The sequence below is a fragment of the Echeneis naucrates genome, chromosome 11 (genome assembly GCF_900963305.1).
Source record: "Echeneis naucrates chromosome 11, fEcheNa1.1, whole genome shotgun sequence".
Classification (NCBI taxonomy): Eukaryota; Metazoa; Chordata; class Actinopteri; order Carangiformes; family Echeneidae; genus Echeneis; species Echeneis naucrates.
Window position 1 is genome coordinate 12,050,133 of NC_042521.1, and position 7,557 is coordinate 12,057,689.

Below are 7,557 nucleotides of genomic sequence, written 5' to 3' on the forward strand. Positions count from 1 at the left end.
GAGAGCTGTGTAGAGTCCAGATAGCCTTGCCTATCTTCCCTATAGTCTACCATATACACCCTGTTCGTTTTAAATGCCCAGGACACCATGGCAACAGATTCCAACCAAACCACACAGGATCAGGGCTGCATGCCTTTGTCAGGGAAACAAAATAAAATCTCAACTGTGTCTAGTTAGCTGTGACAACAGGAAAACCAGCTATTGCAGGGATTATATGTCTCTAATCAGTGGTTTCAGATGATGCAGCACATTCTTGATATCTTAACCAGTTCTGTTTCATTATGTAATGTCTCTTAATGCTGATTATAGGGCAATCCTAAAGTCTGTCATAGCCAAGAATTTCAAATCAATTCAATTTCACCGGACTCAAATACAGATGAGTATTAGCCACACTGACTGCCTTAGCATTAATCAGAAGGGTAAAGGCAGACTGTTTTTAGAATTGAAGGTTTGTTTGGCCCTTCCTGCTTGCCTGTCAGTTATGTGTGTCCTTTATTGTCACACAACACTTCTTCAGAACCTCTGCTGGCATGCCATTTCCATTGACATTTACAAATCATACACACTGTTTCATACATAGAGAGGGTCAAAAGCAGAGGGACACACGTGCAAGTGAGCACAAAGTGCCAAGTACCACAGATATTTTGTGTGATGCACACACAAATTTGAACATATGCATTGTTATGTGATAAGACAGACACACCGAAAAGTCACGCATCTATGCACGGCCCTCCCACCACCTTCCGCCAGCACACATAAACACAAACACAAATGTCACTGCCATTGCAAAAACACTACACACAAAAACAAGGTGGTGCAATACAAAGCAACACTCAGGCACACAGGCTCTCTCAATCAACACTTGGCTCCTCCTGTCTGGTTGGTTTTTGCCAAAAAGGTAGCACCTCTTCTGTGATTCCACCACTAGGAGTGCTACAGCTTTGCACAAAACCAGCACTCCCAAATCTACCACAGCTGCTGCTTCTTCACACTGAGCTGCTGTGGTGCAGAAGAAGGCAAGCTGGCACCCTGTAAATGCAGACAAGTAGACACCTTCTTAATCATTCACATTGGCTTTTTTATTAAAAAATAATTGGTTCCACATGGCACCAGATGTACAGTGAACATATATAATGGTGGACGTACAGATAATGCAGACAAGTGGCTCTGCTAACTCCAAAAATATGTTCACCAAAAAAAAAAAAAGAAAAATGCTGTTCTTAAAATAATTTTCATTTTCAGTAGCTTAGAGGACAGCAATCACAAAGTGAAAAGAAAAAATGCTTCCTCAATTGTAACACAACTACCAGAGTTTTGATAATTTTTCTAACAGTCACATAAATGTTTCCTGGATAAACTAACTTATTGGCTGCCACGAAAATGTTCCCCTTTACTCCAGCAAACAGAGAAAGAGGAAATCTCCATGTTGTCAATGAAAAAGTGAAAAAAAAAATGATAAAAAAGGACATTCCACATCCTGTTGCATCTTCTAAGTCCTATTTGTCCAGCTCACAGTTGGGGAGGGTCACAACCTTGTGAAACACACTGAGACCTGCCATACCACTGAGAAGTCAACCTCCAGGTCTGGAGGAAGAGAGAGATAGTGAAGTTGCAAAAGAACTAAGACTGTTTATGCTGTGTTGCACAGTTTAAAACATAGAGAGGGATTGCAATGACTTTCATACTTTCATACACCACAACAATGTTTGTATGCCATTGCATGTTCAAATTTGTGTTTATTCAACATTCTATCTATTCCATTCAGTGAGACAAGACCCAGAAAATGCAACAGTTTTGCCAGTGTCTGAAGGGTCTAGCTTTTGATCATTGATTTGGATTTCTATTTGCAGTTTTTCAAAACTTTCTCCAGATCCAGGAGATAGAAGGTGTTTAGACTTCCGTAGCGGTTGCATTGCCCTTAAAGGTGAATAGAAAGAGCCAATAAATAATAAAATTGTAGGAAATTTAAATGCCTTACACTCTGTTTCTGCATGTCTCCCTACCTATATATACACGGCCTGCCTGTCATGTTTGGGGACAGTCCCATCACAACTGCCACTCCCCTTCCTGCCTGTGGCTTCTGCCACTGATGCTGAGTGGGTGACCTTTTCTCTCAGCTAATCCACACCAAAAAGCCCTAATTACTGCTGCCGCTCCACCAACCGCCCCTGGCCCAATAATCAATACTGTCGATTGGCGGGCGGATCACCCCGTCAGATACCAGCACTTCACATGTGACTCAGTTTATGAATAAGTGTTGGTGTGTGTTTTTGTGTGATAGTCACACTGTGCTGGTAATTTCATGGGACATTTGGATAGAATAAGAACAAAGAAATAGAATATAGAAAAAGAGACAGGATTTGTAGTGACTGCACAAGCATAAGAAGTGAGCAGGGGATGACTGCAAAGTAGCCATGCACGCACACACACACATGCACACACCAGCCTGAATGTTGTGACACCAGTTGACCTTATTGAGCTGCTATTGTGTAGCATGTCCCTGATTAGAATATATTCCCTTTAACCTTTAGCAGAGTGATGCGCCTCTCAAAATCAAAGAAATACGCCATTGGTTTATGCAGAGAGGTAAATGTATTTTGTCGTTATTTCATTACGCTCTGGCATTTCACTCTACGTGCGGATCGCATTGCTTTTGCTTTTCAAGAATACTACTATTCTTTTTTTTCTTTTTTTTTTTAGATCATGCAGGTGTTCGCTTCTGGGGATATACTATATGATGAACTGACAGTGTAGAATGCATGCTGCCCAGAGCACTTGTGTTTATTTTCAGTACATTTTCTCATCTTTGTGTGTGTGTGAGAGAGTGAGCGAAAGAGAGAAAGATGCATCTACAAGTGTAAAAATGCCCAGGGACATTTCAAAGTGACAAAAGGGCAGACAGAATGTTGAATGGAAAAGGAAGTTTAATTGTCAATGCAGCTGCAAGAAACAAGCCATGTATAAACAGAAGTGGCCAAACTCTTGTGCTCCCTTTCCTTTCTTCTCTTTCTTTTTCTGACTGTCACTCTTGCTGACAGTCTCCGATTGTATTAGACAAGTTAATGAAAAGCAAAACTGAATACACAAGTGACAGATTTTCATGCAGGCTGCACCTGCCAGAGTACATGTCTATGTGTGAATACCTGCCAATGTCTGTGTCTGGTTGTCTCATGTCCTCAGGCGTGCCAGCCAGTCAACACAATGATGAGATAGTAAGAGAGTGATGAGAAGCTCGTCCGTACCTTCAGGGTGGGGTACATTCAACAGATGTGAAATGGTTATGAATATAAACCTGTCAGAAAGCTGGGAGGGGAATAACACTCAAATGAATAAAGATGCGCTATATTTTGATGTACCACAATCATGAACGCTAGTAAAATCAGAGTGACAATGCTTAATCTATTTTAAAATGACAATGACTAACTTTGTGAGCCTAGTGTGGAAAGATTTTGCATACCAATCCATCAAGAAAGTAGAAACTATCTAACTGCTGTATTTAATAGAGCTTCAGGCACAATGCGTCGTCTTATTAAACAAATGAACTGCTTGAAGTCCAAGAAACAGGGAGCCAAAATATGGCAACACGGTGTCATACATGCTTGTACATGATGTGGCTGAGGCAAAAGGATCCATAGAATTTAATCTAAATCCAACTATTTTGGACGTCACAGTTCAGGTCCAGCACCAATAGGATCGTGTCTGTAATTTATGAGTGTGCATTGCACTGTTACTGTATAACTTACTGTCATGCAGGCTAATTATGGAGTTTATGTTGTGCAGCAAAACCACAACAACCCAGTACCACAACAATTGCGAAACCTTGACCAAATGTTTCACGAGTCTAACCAAACTTTGTTTTACTTTATTTGTCATAACAGCAGTCTGTCCCTATGATTTCATTCAATTAATTCCAGGGTTTTTGTACAAACATGTTCTTGCAAGTAATATTATAGAGTCAGTTCTTTGGGGGGGAGTTTGTTTTGTTTTGGCTTTTTTTGCTTTTGCACTGTGGTTCAGGGTTTAGAGTGAAGCATGAGAAAACTAACGGTGGCTTCTGACTGGATGAGAATATGTCAAAATATCTGCAGTGAAGTCTAGGTTCCAAGTAGTAATACGTATTGTGATACTGATGTGGTACTAAAACACACAAAACTACCAATAATCAGATTAGTTTTAGAAATGTTTCCAACAGAAAGTTTAAGAGTTGAAAATATTTATTTTACAACATTTTAATGCATCTATTTCTTGCTCTTTTGTTTGTTCAACAGATGGAAGTTCCTCATGTGCTTTATTTTATTGTTGTTTTTTATATTGACCTGAGTTGTCAGTTATGAAGGTAGCACCTAATCTTGCAGGGTTCCACTCATAAGCATTACATAATAATTCCAGTATCCATGCTATGCCTGAACAATGGGTAAAACATCTGGCGCAGCTCGGAAATAATAGTACTGTTAAAAACCACGAACACCTGGAGTGACTGAAAAGAAGAAATGACTTAATGCCACACACACTCACTGAATAATATAAATTTAAGCATCCTGCAAACTATAGGATAGCTGCAGTACACAGGGTTTGTCCATCACTGGTAGTTGAGTAGAGACTTTCATTGTAGCCTGTGGTTAGCTGTGGTTAATCTATGAGCTCTGCTTAGTGACCAGGCCAGAGTCAGTCAGTAAGTTAGAAAGTAACCCCTGGTATTAAACATCCTGTTCTATATGTAATTTCAATAGTAACTGAAAGTGAAACAGACAGATCAATCCATTCCAGTGTAATGTTAAATATTAATTATTGGATGCATCAAAGGATGGAAATGAGTATCCCATACATGTTAAAGGGGCAATAAATAAAATACAGATGACAGATATATAGATAGATCATGAGGCTCTTTTGTTTGCATACAGGAGCAATAGAACATGAACGTTGCATGGATAAAAACCAGTCCACTCTTTGAACAAGGTATGAAGAAGTATAATGGTCCAGTCATGGAAGCTAGAAGCACTGTAATGTAGTTTTTCTTAATATCCAGGGTTATGTTCCTTTCCTCAAGTAGATTATTTTGTTCAGTGGTGTCCATGTGTTTAAAATCTCAACAATGAAGTCAGTGAATAATGTGTTTTCCTACTGACAGGAAAAATGAGACCTCGTAAGTCGAAAGACTTAGGACTTTTCCTTTTTTAAGATTGGCAATGCAGCATAGGAGTACACATTTCCCTGCTCGGAACCTGTGTGCATTAAATGTAGTGTATGTGACTGTGTGAACATATGATGGTGGACTGAAGACACATAGCACCACAGAGAGCTGTCCCAGTCAGCCCAGCCTGCTGAGTGAAACCCTGCGGTAATGTTTAGCTTAAGGGGTGAAAAAGAAGGTGAATGGGGGGAAAGGAAGGAGGGATGGGTGGGAGGCTGACAGGCTTGGAGTTCTGTGGGTAGAAAGCACGTGAAGAGAGTCAAGAGGGTAGCTGCTGAGAGGAGGGACAGATGGGTCATGGGGGAATGGTGGGGAGAGGGAGGGAGGGAATGATGAAAGCTCCAACCAGGATAAAGTGCAGGAGAAGTCCTGCTTGGTCTCGTCAGTCAGTCGTCTCTCTCTGACACCTGAACCTCCGCTGACCGGGTCGTGACTGCCTCGCTGGCACAGGAGATATTACTAGGGGGCTTGACCTTTGACCTCTTACCTCCTCGTCACCACTATAACCCTCACCTTACCTCTTACTTGCTCGTTCTCCTCCACCACTACTCCAGCAGTGCAGTTACCCAAACCACAATCCACAGTGCTTCATACACACACACACACACACATATGTATATGTATGTATATATATATATATATATATATATATATATATACCCTATGACAACGTTCAGACAGAGAGAAACCCCACAGGCATTGATATTGTGGATGACAGGGAGCTCAGCCAACCTAAGGCACCTGTGAGTACCCGCAGGGAAATCATGTGTGAGATGACCGCGTTGGGAAAATAGGGCAAAGCAGAGTTTTAAAGGAGTGGTTTAACATTTTGGGAAATATTCCTATTAGCTTTCTTGATGTGTGTTAGATAAGCTCAATATCGCTGTTGTGTTTGTGTAGACAAAAATCTACAGCCAGTGAAAACAGCGCATAAAAAGCATCTTTTATAAAACCAAAACATTAAAAATAAATCTGAAAGTTTGCACAGCCTGTAATCCTCATTGTAGTAATCCTCCCCTGAAAGTGTGTGCACTAAACCAAGAAATAACATTGTGCATCAACAAGTTTAGTACAAGAGGGCATACATTTTATTAAGTAAAAGAGTTACAATATTAACAAACACATTTTAGCACTTTATACATAAGTAAGAGATGACCAGATAATTTTCCAGTGACTTGACAAAATGTGGACTGAGCAACCGGGACCTTACACACTCTGAAAGCAGGTTTCTCTGGCTGGGAGCTTACTCAGTCAGGACAGCATGCACACGCACATATCCCTGTAGAGTCAGGCCTAATCCCAGGTTTACATTGTTAGGACAACAGGGATAATCCTGCTAACAGGGTGTTTATCCAGAAACTGCAACCTCTGAATCCTCAACGCACACAGTATTGACCGGGAGAGAAAAAATAGCGAGAGAGAGAGAGAGAGAGAGAGAGAGAGAGAGAGAGAGATGGGACGAGGAAGAAAAGTGAAGAAAACCCAAAGTCATCGAGAAATTAAAGGAAAGCACAGTAAAGTGTAATTCTGGAGGGTGTTTTCAAAACAGAGCAAGGAGAGGTCGCAGGAAGGCCTGTGTTGTTGGAGTACTCTGCCTTGGGTTGTGTAGTCGAACAACGGTACACACACGGTCACTGTCCTGCTCGAACAGTCATTGCTGGTGTCGGATATTGTTGAGAAACATGGAAGGGTTACAGCAGAGGATACACTGAAGCAGAACGAAGTGAAATAAATGCCACTTGCTGCTCTTTAAGCAGGTACACCGCCAGGATTAGCCACGACTGCTTAGCACCACTGATTTATTACAGGAGACACGCACGGAGTGGCGTTCAAATGCTTACAAATAAAATGCGTTAATAAATCTCTGTAGCGATTAGATAATGGATTAAATAACACAGCAATAACACAGCATCCGAGACGGCATTGCACTAATTTACGTACTAACCAACTCACACTGTCAGGCATGTAACTGACAGTGCCTCCGGACACACACACCCATAAAACATAAACCTGCGTTTGAGACAGAAGACATAACCGCGATCAAACAATCTGTTCGTCAATACAGTACGATAATAAGTGTTGAAATAGGCTCTCTGTGGTCAGACACATAAACATGTTTTTCCTTCTCCCTGAAAAATCAACTCTCAAGTCTCTAACGCTCTGTCTTTTTGTCTTCTATCGTCATTACAATAATCTCAGAGCAACTTTGCCTCACTGCGATGGCAGAAAAATACACGATCGCTACCACTGCTCCAGGTGTAGGGCCTCTGAGGGAAGGGCTGAGCCATGTGACGTCACCATCTGGAGCCAATAGGAGTGACGAACATGGACACCTGGCTCTGGACTCCACAAGCAAAGATGGCGGA